Below are 16,050 nucleotides of genomic sequence, written 5' to 3' on the forward strand. Positions count from 1 at the left end.
GTTTGGCGTCATATCCAGAGGTTGGCTTTAAAAAATAGACACATGAGTGCTGCCAGCATTGCTGCAGAGGTTGAAGACGTGGGAGGTCAGCCTGTCAGTGCTCAGACCATACGCCGCACACTGCATCAACTTGGTCTGCATGGTCGTCATCCCAGAAGGAAGCTGACGCACAAGAAAGCCAGCAAACAGTTTGCTGAAGACAAGCAGTCCAAGAACATGGATTACTGGAATGCCCTGTGGTCTGACGAGACCAAGATAAACTTGTTTGGCTCAGATGGTGTCCAGCATGTGTGGCGGCGCCCTGGTGAGAAGTACCAAGACAACTGTATCTTGCCTACAGTCAAGCATGGTGGTGGTAGCATCATGGTCTTGGGCTGCATGAGTGTTGCTGGCACTGGGGAGCTGCGGTTCATTGAGGGAAACATGAATTCCAACATGTACTGTGACATTCTGAAACAGAGCATGATCCCCTCCCTTCGAAAACTGGGCCTCATGGCAGTTTTCCAACAGGATAACGACCCCAAACACAACCTCCAAGATGACAACTGCCTTGCTGAGGAAGCTGAAGGTAAAGGTGATGGACTAAACCCAATTGAGCACCTGTGGCGCATCCTCAAGTGGAAGGTGGAGGAGTTCAAGGTGTCTAACATCCACCAGCTCCGTGATGTCATCATGGAGGAGTGGAAGAGGATTCCAGTAGCAACCTGTGCAGCTCTGGTGAATTCCATGCCCAGGAGGGTTAAGGCAGTGATAATAATGGTGGTCACACAAAATATTGACACTTTGGGCACAATTTGGACATGTTCACTGTGGGGTGTACTCACTTATGTTGCCAGCCATTTAGACATTAATGGCTGTGTGTTGAGTTATTTTCAGAAGACAGTAAATCTACACTGCTATACAAGTTGTACACTGACTACTCTAAATTATATCCAAGTTTCATGTCTATAGTGTCGTCCCATGAAAAGATATAATAAAATATTTGCAGAAATGTGAGGGGTGTACTTACTTTTGTGATACACTGTATGTTAGAAACGACAGGAACTCTGTAATCAACCTTAAAACTGAACAATCTTGTAAATTAGTGTTTTTATGGCACATTTGTAGAGGTTTAGTAGTTAGATCATAGATCCTATAATTCTTTCAGATGTATAAAAGAGAAACTTAAATTTAAAAAGTATATACATTTTATTATATATAAGAATAGATTTTCTACACTAAAAGACAATTAATGTTAACATAACCACCTTAAAGAAATTCTCCAGCTTTTTTTTAAAATTCAGATTTAATGTTTCCCCTGTACTGAGAAAAGAACACATAAAACATTTACTACTGTTCTACTTAACCCTTTTTCTGGTCTGGCTCTGGACCCATTTCAAATATCGATGTATAAATAATCTTAAGCATTAATTGCACTTTTTTCTGCCCAAATTGCTTTAAAAATCCTAAAATGTCTTAAAATTTAGAAGTCTAGATTTCCTCAAGTATTAATATTTAAGCTTAGAGACGTACTAGAGGAATTTGCGTCTTAAAATTTTAATTGGACGTTATTTATTTATGTGCAAAGTGATTAGTGCTCTTCATTCTTACAGCCACATTTGTAGAGAAAGCACATTTATGTATTTATTATTTAGATCTGTTATCCCCCTGTGGTATTTCTCTGCATCTGATTGGTCCAGAGGTGTGACTGGCATAGTGGCACTGTGCTTCTCATCCTATCATCTAGGAAAAAAGAGGTTCCATCTCTAAACATGTAAAGTTTACAGATTTCATTTGCAAATAATCCGGTTCGAATCTCCAGCTGTGTCATCGACCTCTCGGGTGTACGAATATGATTGGCTATGTCTGAGGGTGGGATGGTAGAGTACCCGAATCCTGTCCTGCATGTGTTACTGCATTGCACCCAGTGATTCTGGAAAAACCAGACCCACTGCAAACCTGACCAGGATTATTGAAATGAAAACATGTAATCATACACTCACTCAGTCACTTTCTTAACCTCTTATCTAATCAGGGTCGCAGGGGGGTGCTGGAGCCTATCCCAGCTTTTCAACGGGTGCTAGGCATACAGAAACACCCTGGACAGGGCGCCAGTTCATCGCAGGGCAGACACACATTCACCTATAGGGCAATTCAGTGTCTCCAGTTAACCTGACTGCATGTTTTTGGACTGTGGGAGGAAACCGGAGCACCCGGAAGAAACCCACGCGGACACGGGGAGACCATGCAAACTCTGCACAGAAAGGACCCGGACCGCCTGGGAATCGATTCCAGGACCTTCTTGCTGTGAGGTGACAGTGCTACCCACCAAGTCACCGTGCTTCCCTGTAATAATACATTTTGTATTCAATAGATTCAATAGCTGTCTATTCTAAGATGCCTTCATTCTTTTCTCAGTACAAAAGAAACGTTTGTTTATACTAATCACACGTTTCTGACCGATGAAGGGAAGGTTTAAAAGAAACTGGAGGATTTCTTTTAGTTCAGTTCCTTAGATACAGGTTGTACTTACATGTAGGTTAAAAATATGCTGAAATAAAACTGACAGTAGAACTAGAACCACACGTTAGCAGTATCTTAAATGGAGGTATAATAATGTTTTGTAAAGTATACTGTGATATGTAGGAGATGTTATTTGCACAGTGTGTTTTCCACCTCCATGCTCATGCTGTAATGAAAGGACTTTATTTAGGGCTATTTTAGTTTGTCCAGCTTTTCTGGAGTGCTTTCTTACACCATGTTACTTTTGAGTGATGCAGGAGTTTGGAGTGGAGGTGGTGGTGATTTTGCTTGGCAATAAAATGAAATTCTTACTGTATTTACCTTGAACAACCAAATGTATTAAAAGGTGATCTGCCTTGTATCCATTATCACTTAGCAAAAGACTTATTTGGTGTTTGTGTGTCATGTGATCTATCTGTACATGTACTTGCATAAATCAGGAGAATAAAAAGGTTACTGTAACTTAATTTAAAAAACAGCAGTTTATTAAGTTTTGAAAGACTGACCTATAGGAGCCTGATGTTCTAGATTCATAGCATCATTACTTACCAATCAGCCAAAACATTAAACCACCTCCTACACTCACTGTCCATTTTATCAGCTCCACTTACCATATAGGAGCATTTTGTAGTACTACAATTACTGACTCTAGTCCATCTGTTTCTCTGCATGCTTTGTTAGCCTGCTTTCACCCTGTCTTCAATGGTCAGGACCACCACAGAGCAGGTATTATTTAGGTGGTAGCGCAGGTATTATTCTCAGCACTGCAGTGACACTGACAGGGTGGTGGTGTGAGTGTGTTGTGCTGGTATGAGTGGATCAGACACAGCAGCACTGCTGAGTTTTTAAACACTGTGTCCACTCACTGTCCACTCTATTAGACACTACTACCTAGTTGGTCCACCTTGTAGATATGAAGTCGGAGACGATCGCTCATCTATTGCTGCTGTTTGAGTTGGTTACTTTCTAAAACCTTCAAAAGTGGTCACAGGGTGCTGTTGTCTGTATATTTCTGGTTGGTGAATTATTCTCAGTCCAGCAGTGAGAGTGAGGTGTTTAAAAACTCCATCAGCATTGATGTGTCTGATCCACTCATACCAGCACAACACACACTAACACACCACCACCATGTCAGTGTCACTGCAGTGCAGAGAATGATCCACCACCTAAATAATACCTGCTCTGTGGTGGTCCTGACCATTGAAGAACATCATGAAAGGGGGCTAACAAAGCATGCAGAGAAACAGATGGACTACAGTCAGTAATTGTAGAACTACAAAGTGCTCCTAAATGGTAAGTGGAGCTGATAACATGGACAGTGTGTGTAGAAACATGGAGGTGGTTTTAATGTTATGGCTGATCGGAGTTGTGGCCGGTCTGGTTCCACAGGGAAACACTGGGCACCAGGCAGGAATACCTTGAACAGGGCGTCAATCCATCGCAAAGACTATCCTTCTTCCCTTCAGACATAGCCAGTCATGTCTGTGTAGATGTTGGCTTAGTACAATCGACATCTGGAAAAACCTGTTAGAAAATTATTGACATTATTAATTTACATAATTAATGGTTGCATGTAATACAGAAGTAAAGAAGTGTTTCGTCCCCTTGAGCAAGTTGAATTCTAGAACTGCGAAGCTCTACAACTTTCAGCCAAGCACATTGAACAGTAAACAGGATCCTTAAAAACCTTGGAGCTAGATTTCTAGCAGTTTGACTGATTGCTTGTTAGCCTTTTAGGTGTGTGCTTGCATAACACTGTGGGTATTTGGATGTATTCTGACTTTGGCTCCTATTATATAAAGAGCTAAGAATATAATAATGAAAATTAAGACTGATACTGAAATCCCACTTCTTTCTATTCGTGACCAGTGCTGACAGTCTATAACATCTGTAACAGTTGTTTTTTTCATTTTGAATTGTTTATTTGTTAAATGAAATGATCAGGGTTCTTTAAAATAGTTTTAGTTTTTGGTTACATTAAACCTAATGTATTCCTATTCTTCTGAAACGAATACTTGTTACATGTCTGACATTCTTGTTACATGTTTGTTACTCGTAGCACAGCGACATAAAACACTTGTCATTTCTTTTATGATTTATTTTAAATCTTATATCATTAATTTTGAATTAAATGTCTGAAGTTTTTATCTGTCTTTTATGGTCCAGCCTGGTACACAGAGGAGAAATTTCCATTTTATTTTATTTTTTTATTCTTCATTTTTTTTTCTGCTTCTGCTGTAAATGTTTTGCCATGATACTAACTACCTGCTGAACCAGAGCCCCAAGTCTTACGTTGTAATTTCTATTCATTAACTTGTTTTGTTTAGTTCTAACTTATTTTGTCCTGAAGAAGCTAATGTTGTTCGCAGTGTTCTCACACATTCATGCATCAAATCAAAGCTGTTTTTCATAATGTATAACATAAAAACTGAACTGATGCATCTATGCAGATACACTTCTAATTTTCATTAAGCTTAGGGATTATTGTTTATTCTCGTGTATTTCTAGATAAGTTTACATAAGGTACTGTCATTTCTTTGAAACCACAATAACTAACAACTAGCATATTGTCCTTGTGTTATTTATTTGTAGATTAAAAAGACTTATATTCAGTAAGTGTTTTTGTCAATTGTCAATAAAATGTGTCTGGAAAAACAATGCTTTTCTGTTGATTTTTGTATAAAGCAATTTTTGGTGACTTACGGTTATTATTACAGTTATTTTTCGGAGAATTGGAGAGTCGACACTTTTGTATCAAGTCTTAACACAACCATCAAAGTGAAGTAATGAGACGGTCATTGTTTTTTTTTGGTCGTCTTGCTTTTTCTATAGCCAAGTCGAAACATTTCTCTTCACATATATTGTCTTAAAGTCTAATTTTATTAGGTAAAATTATACTAAATGTGAGATTGGTGCTGTGAGAAACTGGAGTCGACTCGTCTTTCAATGAACAGAATCACAATATACTCTGGGATGTTCAGTTTAACTGTCTTGTTGAATAAATTCTAAGGAAGCCGAGAAGAACTAATTTTATGACAGGACAAAAAAATAAAAATGTACGTCTATTGTTCCAAAGCAAACTCTTTGGTATCAACTCGAAACCCAACAGATTCAGTGCTGAGTAGTGACGGTTAGTGATGGTTAGTTTAACAGTGTGGTAAAATTGCTTCCAATAATAAGACAAATTCAACACTTTTTGTTGAATTTGTCTTACTTAGTATGTTGCCGTACATTTGACTTAATTTTATACTAAAATTTAAAAAAAAAAATGTTACCACAGTAATATTACTGTTGTCCGGAGCTTGGGAGTCGGAGAATCACTTAATAGGCTACTTACGCGGTTTAAAAGGTGTTGAAGGTTTAAAGTCATTACGCAAGATCACAGAACCGACTCATAAAGTCTATCCGAGCTTAAGGATCTGAGGCAAGGACGGATTAAGGATAGTCCCCCCCCCCCCCCCCCTCCAAAAACATAAATAAATTAATACATTAAACAACCTGTCAATAACTAACCCTAACACAAGAATCTATTTTATATAAGTTTCTTTCTACTCTTCTTTCTTGCAAAGTCATCCACTAATTCATCAAAATTAAGCTGTCTGACCAAATCTGATTCAATGGCCAGAAGTGACAGTGAGTTCAGGCGGTTTTGGCGCATCCTAATCCTGAGTTCATTCTTAATACGAGCCAGTTTGGAGAATGAACGCTCCCCTTCACAATTTGTGATGGGCACAGTCAAAAAAAGTCTAAGTGCTATGTAGACATTTGGAAAGGTTGACTGTAAATTCAAATTTATCATGGTTTTGAGCATTTTACTAGGACATTTTTCTTTTTCTGTTATGAATGATTTGTATTGTATCAATTCATCTGCCAGGCTCATGTTCAGATCTGAAGGATATGCTGCAGCGAGTGAGTTAGCCTTTAAAGTGAGCTCACTGTTGGACATATTGTCAGGCAGGAAAAGAACATCAAATAGCTCAGTTAAGTGTGTGTATGCATTCAAACGGTGGTTGAGACAGGACACAAGTTTGTCAATGACAACATTGAAAGTTTCGATCCGAAACTTGTCCTTTCCGTTAAATGCTACACCTGGCTCTGCACTATCATCAGACATAATTTTGCGCTTCTTTGTACGTTGGAGGTCATGCCTGTACTCTTGGGAGACAGCAGTGGTGACATTTAAAGCTGCCCCTTCAAACACCTCAAAGTTATCTCTCTGTGCCGCCACAAAGTCTCGTAAAGACAAGAGAAGTTGTGTAGCTGTACATATGTCAATATCATGCTTCTGCAGCTGCAGGCTTGTGGCTTGGAACCTCTGTAGTATTGTGTCCCAGAAGTATGCCATGAAGGCCATCTCCAACATGTCCAATTTGTCACAGAGTGCAGAGGCTTCACTTCGAGTTACACATTTCTCCTCCATATCTTTAGACATATCATTCAATGCCTCTCTCAGTTGTGCATAATATTTCCAAAGAGCCTTAGTTGACTCAGCTCGTGCGCTCCATCGAGTACCTGACAGTGATTTCAGTGTGAGTTTGATATCAGTATCATGGAAAACCTTTCCCCACCTGTGTGTAGATGATGCACAAAATGTGTACATTGCCTGTACAAAGTCAAAAAAACGTCCAGCTTCTGGGCTACTGTCAACAGCATTGACACCAACTAAATCCAGTGAATGTGCTGCACAGGGGACATAACAAATCAAAGGGTTTCTTTGTTTAAGATGAGCTTGGACTCCATTGTACTTTCCCGACATGTTACTTGCATTATCATATGACTGGCCCCTACAGTTGGTCTAGGCCCAGATTCTCCACCATAGCAACGACCAAACTGTCCCCACTATGGTTTTCAATAGGCTCAAAAGCTAGAAAACGCTCAACTACATGTCCGTCATTATTAACAAACCTGAAAATAAAAGTAAGTTGGTCCACATGAGCAAGGTCTGGAGTGGAGTCAACTATAACAGAGAAGTATTTTGGCTAGGGGCCCCAAAAGCATGGCTAGGGCCCCCAAGAGGCCCTGGGGTCAAAGTCCCTAATAGTCAGAGGATCCTTAAAATGGAGGGCCCTCGGAAATAAAAATATATTGTATCATAAATGTTGATGGGCATCGCAAAATGTTTTGGGCCAAGGCCCCCCCGGGGCCCCCTGACCTCAAGGGCCCCTGGGCGCTGGCCCCACTGGCCCGGTCAGTAATCCAGCCATGTATGGCACTGTCCCCGTCCTTCTAGCTCGAAGTAAAAAAAAAGATTACTGTTAGGGGTCAAGATTTTCAAAGTGACCCGGAGAACATAAGTGGTTTTTTAGGGTTAAAGCGCGAACAAACGGCCAGAAGCTCGCCCGGACCGCACAGGGGGCTCTCCTCTACGAGACGCACCGTATGGCACTGTCCCCGTCCTCCTAGCTCGAAGTAAAAAAAAAAAGATTACTGTTAGGGGTCAAGATTTTCAAACTGACCTGGAGAACATAAGTGGTTTTTTAGGCTTACAGGGAGAACAGAGGGCCAGAAGCTCGCCCGGACCGCACAGGGGGCTCTCCTCTACGAGACGCACCGTATGGCACTGTCCCAGTCCTCCTAGCTCGAAGTAAAAAAAAAGATTAGCGTTAGGGGTCAAGATTTTCAAAGTGACCCGAATAACATAAGTGGTTTTTTAGGCTTACAGGGAGAACAGAGGGTCAGAAGCTCGCCCGGACCGCACAGGGAACTCTCCTTGAAGAGACGCACCATATGGCACTGTCCCCGTCCTACTAGCTCGAAGTTTTAAGAAGTAACTGTTAGGGGTCAAGATTTTCAATGTGACCCGGAGAACATAAGTAGTTTTTTAGGGTTACAGGGAGAACAAAAGGCCAGAAGCTCGCCCGGACCGCACAGGAGCCTCTCCTCTACGAGATGCACCGTATGGCACTGTCCCCGTCCTCCTAGCTCGAAGTAAAAAAAAAGATTACTGTTAGGGGTCAAGATTTTCAAAGGGACCCGGAGAACATAAGTGGTTTTTTAGGGTTACAGGGAGAACAAAAGGCCAGAAGCTCGCCCGGACCACACAGGGGGCTCTCCTCTACGAGACGTACCGTATGGCACTGTCCCCGTCCTCCTAGCTCGAAGTAAAAAAAAGATTACTGTTAGGGGTCAAGATTTTCAAAGTGACCCGAAGAACATAAGTGGTTTTTTAGAGTTACAGGGAGAACAGAGGGCCAGAAGCTCGCCCGGACCGCACAGGGGGCTCTCCTCTACGAGACGCACCATTTGGCACTGTCCCCGTCCTCCTAGCTCGAAGTAAAAAAAAAGATTACTGTTAGTGGTCAAGATTTTCAAAGTGACCCGGAGAACATAAGTGGTTTTTTAGGGTTACAGGGAGAACAGAGGGCCAGAAGCTCGCCCGGACCGCACAGGGGGCTCTCCTCTACGAGACGTACCGTATGGCACTGTCCCCGTCCTCCTAGCTCGAAGTTTTAAGAAGTAACTCTTAGGGGTCAAGATTTTCAAAGTGACCCGGAGAACATAAGTGGTTTTTTAGGGTTACAGGGAGAACAGAGGGCCAGAAGCTCGCCCGGACCGCACAGGGGGCTCTCCTCTACGAGACGTACCGTATGGCACTGTCCCCGTCCTCCTAGCTCGAAGTTTTAAGAAGTAACTGTTAGGGGTCAAGATTTTCAAAGTGACCCGGACAACATAAGTGGTTTTTTAGGGTTACAGGGAGAACAGAGGGCCAGAAGCTCGCCCGGACCGCACAGGGGGCTCTCCTCTACGAGACGCACCGTATGGCACTGTCCCCGTCCTCCTAGCTCGAACTATAACAGAGAAGTATTTTGGCTAGGGGCCCCAACAGCATGGCTAGGGCCCCCAAGAGGCCCTGGGGTCAAAGTCCCTAATAGTCAGAGGATCCTTAAAATGGAGGGCCCTCGGAAATAAAAATATATTGTGTCATAAATGTTGATAGGCATCGCAAAATGTTTTGGGCCAGGGCCCCCCCGGGGCCCCCTGACCTCAAGGGCCCCTGGGCGCTGGCCCCACTGGCTAGTGGGGCTAATCCAGCTATGATCTGAGGTAAATTTAAATGTACTATTTCATTATTTCTTATTATTTTTTTAAACTGTCGGTCTACCTTCAATTCCTTTATACATAAAAATGACTCATTATAGATCAATATAACAATTAGGGATGCATCAATACCATTTTTTCCCAACCGAGTACGAGTACAAGTACATGTATTTTTGTACTCGCCGATACCGATACCGATACCTATTTAAAATGATGCAATCTGGAGCATTATGGAATAGTGTAGTTTTTAGTGTAAAATAGTGCAGTGGAACAGTTGCTTTGGTTGCCATCACTAATTGTAAAAAAAAAAAAACACTGCACAGACATCATTGAGAAAGCTTCTGACAAGCTAACGTAAACGTTCATCATTAATAAACGCACGTAATTAACGTTGTGCACATCATACATGCGATGCGATTCTGCTGATTGAAATATTTACTTTAAAAAGATAATACAGTCCGATCCCATCTGAGCCGATTCTATCAGCACATCCATTCGTGGGTTCACCTCGGTAAATCGTAAACGACTCTGAGTCGGCTCCCGCACTGTGGTAATAACTAGTATAATTAAGCCTGAGCTTTATCAGGTAAGCGAGTCACACAAAATGTTCTGTAGTAGTTGGTGTTTATTTACAACCGCATCATTCATTATAACAGTAAACACGGAGAATTGACTGAGAAAAGAAACTTATGCTGCGCTTAAAATGAGTCGACTCCTGTATCGACACTGTGAACAGAGTATTGAACACAAACACGTCCTATAACAGCGGTCGCTGCTTTTGTAACCGGTTATCTTCACTGTGAGCTCTATTTTGAAGGGTTTTTTTTGTCAAACGGAACTAAATAACATTAAATGTGCGTGTGAGCGTGGTTAGTGAGAATAATTCAATCTGTCTCCCATGGGTGAAAAATGAATTGCTTTAATTTTAGAAGTAAAAAATCTCGTAATGTCGCGCCCCCCGGTCAGGCACTCGTGCCCCACAGGTTAAAAATCCCTGCGTTGCCGCTCAGGTGGCGCAGCGGTAAAAAGAAACGCGCTGCAACCAGGGCTGGATTCTGAGAAGCGTCGTATCGAATCCAGCCTTGCTTTACCGGTTCGAAGCCGAGTGGCTATATGAGCAACGATTGGCCGGTTGCTCATGTGGGGGGTGGGACAAAGAACCGGATGTGGGTCTCTCTCTGTCAGAATGCGATTGCGTTCTCTGCCGGCTGATTGGAGGCGCTTACACAGAGATGGGAGAGGGTGCCCTTAGGGTGTGTCTCTCCGCATGCAACGCTGGGTGGCGCCAAACTCGTCAATGTGTGGGTGGCAAAGATGCATCTGGCTGCTGCTCGTGTTTCGGAGGGGATACGGGTTAGCTTCAATCACCTCCGTCAGGGCAGGGTTCGGCATAGACAGAGAGGAAGCACGATGCTAATTGAACAATTGGATGCGCTAAAAGGGGAGAAAAAGGGGTAAAAATTTATTTAAAAAAAATAAAAATAAAAATCCCTGCGTTAACGCAGCAACGTGCACTAGGCACAAGGTATCGGATGTTTAGTATCGGAGCCTCGTTTGCGAGTACGACTACGAGTTATCCGTACTCATGCATCTCTAATAACAATGTTGTCAAATCTTTTAAATCTACACTTTACATTTTCCACAAAAATAAAATAATACCGCTAGAATGCTAATGTTCAGAGCTTTGGATCCGACTCTGTTCAACTGGTTGAGTTGGAGAATCGACTCTTTTGTATCTCTTCTAGCCCAACTGTCAGTTAAGGCGGAGGACAATGGGCGGTCAGTTTAACTGTTTAATTAGATATCTTTAACTGAAAATGTAAATTAAGTTTTTTTTCTTAAGCTGACGTGTCGTAAGACATTATCACAAAGCTATACGCTACCACTCGGTTTATGTATGGAGTTTTTGAATCGACTCGGAATTCACAAAGCGTGGAAAAGAGTCATAAATAGACCCTTTTGGGGCTTTTGCTTTGTAAACAGCTTTGACTTATAAACACGACAAAATTCCCTGTCTCCTGGCTAATCATTTTCATGACTGGCTTTGTTTTCATTTATATTTTTCATTTTTTCATTTTTCCAATGTAAGGGCTATCAGGTTTTTTGTTGTTCGGAGCTTTGGAATCGACTCTCGAGTCACAGTTCGTTCAAACGTAGAACCGACTCTTTGGGATAGACTCATAACCCCGCTGTCAGTCCGTGCGACAGGCAGGGACAGAGGAAGATGGTGGAGCCGGGCGGGGCGCCTGTTCCGTTACACCGTTAAATATACATCCATCCGGAACCGGTAAGACATGCGAAGCGATATATAGTTCTTTCAGAGCTTTTTGAATATCCTTATGTGTGTTAAATGATCAGCCGGGTATCCAGTATTTAGCAGCGGAACAAGACAAACGTTCGCTGTTGTGTACGGATGGAGATTGGTCTAAGAGTCGATTCTTCATTAGATGCTTTATTTGGTTCATCATTGGTTGATATAGATGGCTAATGATAGTTATAGACCAACAAGCACAACATTGTTTATGTTATGATATACTAATGCGGACCCAAAAATATGCTGGGCCCAAAAATATATAATCACGCCTGGTATGTGTAAAACAACTTTGTACTGATGTGATGGGCATCACAGCTGAATCAAACATGAATACTAACCCCAAATAACAAACCCATAAATTCAGTGTGTGTTTGGTTAGTTTTGGGTGCGAAATACTTCGTGTCTTTCATTCTCAGGATCGTGTTTTGGAGTCTCTGGTGTCAAAACGACTCGGATTTTATAGATCTGTTGGGTATCTGCACTGACATCCATAATGTGATCATGTGTGTGCTTGTGATAGTGCACGGATGCCCGTTGCTTTGAATGGCGTCCGTAGGTAACACTGGATCTCAATAGCAGATGCAGATGTGGTGCAGGTGTGAAAGCACAGGAACCAGTACGATTGTTTTGGACATCCAGTCGGAAATACATTAAACACTGCAGATCCTTGATGGGAATTTCCTAACGCAGATGTATGGATGGATATTTAAATAAACAGATGCCGGATGCATGTCCTGACTGATGCTGCACACGCAACACGTACATGGTTTTTACTTACTGCATGTATCCACAGGGTGACTTTGGATTTTTTTGGCTATTTACTGACAGCATGCAATATTTCTATTCCTTCCCCTGATGTCGCAGTAGAAAATTATTTAGGAATTGCTTGGTATTGTGGTGGAGACCCGCCCATTGCAAATAACATCAATTAAAGCTGGCATATACACTGATCAGCCATAACATTAAATCATTGTTTCTACGCTCACGGTCTATTTTATCAACTCCACTTACCATATAGAAGCACTTTGTAGTTCTACAATTACTGACTGTAGTCTACCTGTTTCTTTACATACTTTTTTAGCCTGCTTTCACCCTGATCTTTAATGGTCAGGACCCCCACAGGACCACTACAAAGAACTGTGGACCTACACAAGCCTGGTACATCCTGGTACATCCAATTTCCAAATGCCTGAAGGTACCATGTTCATCTGTGCGAATATAATATATAATAAGCAGGTTTATACGCCATGGGACCACACAGCCATCATACCGTTCATGCAGAAGATAGGAACATACAATCCAAGAACAGCAGCAAACAGTTGTAGCCTAGTGGTTAAGGTACTGGACTAGTAACCAGAAGGTCGCTGGTTCAAGCCCCACCACTGCCAGGTTGTCACTGTTGGGCGCTTGAGCTTAGACAATATACTGTCACAGTTCTGTAGGTTGCTTTGGATAAAAGCGTCTGCTAAATGTCAAAAATGTTAATGTAAATGTAAGCAAATGACCTTGTGAAGATACTAGTGGAGACAGGTACAAAAGTATCTACGTGTCCTACAATGACATATCCTAAAAGGCTGCTCAGCAAGAAAAAAACCATGGCGAAAAAAAAACACCTTAAAAAAGCCAGGTTACAGCTTGCAGCTGCACATGGGGTCAAAGATCTTACATTTTTGAGAAATGTCCTCTGGTCTGATAAAACAAAAATAGACTGTTTGGCCATAATGACCCTTGTTATGTATAGCAGATAAATGGGGGAGACTTGCAAACTAAAGAATACCATTCCAATCACAAAACACTGGGGTGGCAGCATCATAATGTGGTGGTGCTGTGCTGCCGGGGGGACTGGTGGACTTTACAAAATAGATGGCATCAGGAAGAAGGAAAATTATGTAGCGGTATTAAGGCAACATCTGAAGACACCAGCAAATTAAAGCTTAGGTGCAAATGGGTCTTTCAGATGGACAATGGCCCTAAGCATACTTCTAAAGTTGGGGCAGAATGGCTTAAGGGCTACAAAGTGTAGGTAACGAAGTGACCACCACAAAGTCCTGACCTCAGTCCTGTAGGGAGTTTGTCCATGTGGGTTTCCTTTGCCTATTCTGGTTGGCTCCCAACTCTTAACACATACCAGTACATCAGTCAGGGTCTCAAATTGAACTTTAGTGTAAGCAAGAGTAAACGCGTGGGTGTAAAAAGCCCTGTGATTGGCTCTCTGTCCAGTGTGTATGCTCAGTGCTTCCAGGATCGGATTAGAATTTACTTTGACCCTGACTAGGATTAAGCAGTTATGGTTGATGGGTAAAAGAATCAATACTGATACTGCACAAGCATTCTAAGTAGATATGCACCATTTCATTTAGGCCCTGTGTATCAAATAATGCACAATACTGACTTCTCGACTGACTGCAGTTTGTCTTCAAACCTTTGTTATTAGAGATGGACCGATCGGGGTTTTTGGCACCGATTCCGATCTCCGATCTCCTTTCAGGGATCGGGAGGGGGAGGGGTGGGGGGATTAGCAGTAAATAAACTTAAAAAGAGCCTCACAGTAAAGATAAACCGGAGCAGCGTGCGTGTGTGTGTGTGTGTGTGTGTGCCTTTAGAAGAGACGCAGTTACAGAGTTACAGAGACGCAGAGTTCACAGTATCGCTATAAGTGATTCATTGATTCATGAGTTGATTCGTTTTTATGTGAAGCGTAAGTTTCTCTTCTCAGTTATCTCTCCGTGTTTACTGTTATTAATTAAATGTCGTGGTTTTAAATAAACACCAGCTACTACAGAACATTTTGTGTGACTCTCTTACATTAAAAAGCTTAATTAAAAAGCTTAATTAAACTGCTATTACCACAGATCTGTAACCGAGTCAGACTCATTCCGTCTAAGGAGCTAAAAGTTTTCTAAAAGTTCAGCAGATGATCCTGAACTAACGAATTTGGTAATGAATAAACTTTTGCCTCGGATTGGCTCTGTAACGTCTTCTGTTCTCATCTACATCACAAGTAAGAACCGCTCACGATTTACCAAAGTGAACCAGGAGTTCATATAACGTGCTGATAGAATCGACTCAGATGTGACCGGGTTGAATTATCTTTTTAAAGTAAATATTACAATCAGCAAAATTACATCGTAAGAGCTTTCACGATGGTTTCTGTACGATTGTTGATGAATGGTGATGTGATGGTTGGTGCTTCGTAGCTCAAAGTCTGGATCAATCCACTGAGCTGTTAACTTAACGTGATCTTTTATATATCACACGATCGGATCGACTACTTTTAGGAAATATCGCCGATCGCCGATAGCATAGTTTGATTAAAAATCGGCCGATACCGATTCGTAGCCGATCGATCGTCCCATCTCTATTTGTTATACAAGTTCCTGGATTTTAGGCCAGTATAAGTCCCACTAATGAAGTGCTTGGGGACGAGCCAGGGCTTAAAAGTGTTTTAGAAATCTGTTGCTTCAGTGATCTTGTACAAAGGTTTGAAGCTGGTATAACTTCTTGTCGCCCGAATTGCTGATCGTTCATAAAAAAGCAAATGCCATGGCAGTAAATCAGATGTGTTCCCTCTAAAAATATAAATCCTGCAGAGAAATTGCTCATCTATAAATTTCATCCCTGTGCAGTGCGTCACTGTCTGTGCCGTCAGCATGACAAGAAAACTGAGTCGTTCTGAGCAATCGCTGCCGTCTATTTGTAGAAACTGCTATCTAGGAACCAAAAATGGAGCGTGTACCACTCTGATCAGTGTTTATTTCCTATTAGTAATCGCCACTTTGACCCTAATTTGCAGCAAGTTAAAATTCACTCAGACCAACTCTGCCCACTTCACGTCGCCAATGTTTGCACCACTTTCAGTTGCCGGAAATCGCCAACTCTTAATTCTTTGGCGCACCACATTGCTGAACGTATCTGAACGTAGGGTTACACTTCAGCATGGGTCCTGTCCAGACCAACTTCTTCATATGTCAGTAGACTTGTTAGCACCATTCAGTTCAGTTCCACAAAGTTGAATTAGTTCATCTGGACACAAGTTTGTTGTAGAGATACGTTTCGTCACTCAATCCGAATGACTTCTTCAGTCTGAATTGAGTGACGAAACGTATCTCTACAACAAACTTGTGTCCAGATGAACTGATTCAACTTTGTGGATTTGTGTACCTGGATTATTGAGCATGCATCAACACATTCAGATC

General features: G+C 41.8%; 1 protein-coding gene across 2 annotated transcripts in view; it reads left to right on the plus strand.

The window, feature by feature from the left end:
* Positions 1-11,755: 11,755 nt before the first annotated feature.
* Positions 11,756-16,050, plus strand: part of apba1a (amyloid beta (A4) precursor protein-binding, family A, member 1a) — a 64,401-nt gene continuing 60,106 nt past the window's right edge. For both annotated transcript variants that reach the window (XM_063017653.1, XM_063017655.1), the window contains exon 1: positions 11,756-11,827. The gene's annotated coding sequence lies outside the window, so the exon portion shown is untranslated. The remainder of the gene's footprint in view (positions 11,828-16,050) is intronic.

This window comes from Trichomycterus rosablanca, chromosome 21, assembly GCF_030014385.1.
Source record: "Trichomycterus rosablanca isolate fTriRos1 chromosome 21, fTriRos1.hap1, whole genome shotgun sequence".
Taxonomy (NCBI): domain Eukaryota; kingdom Metazoa; phylum Chordata; class Actinopteri; order Siluriformes; family Trichomycteridae; genus Trichomycterus; species Trichomycterus rosablanca.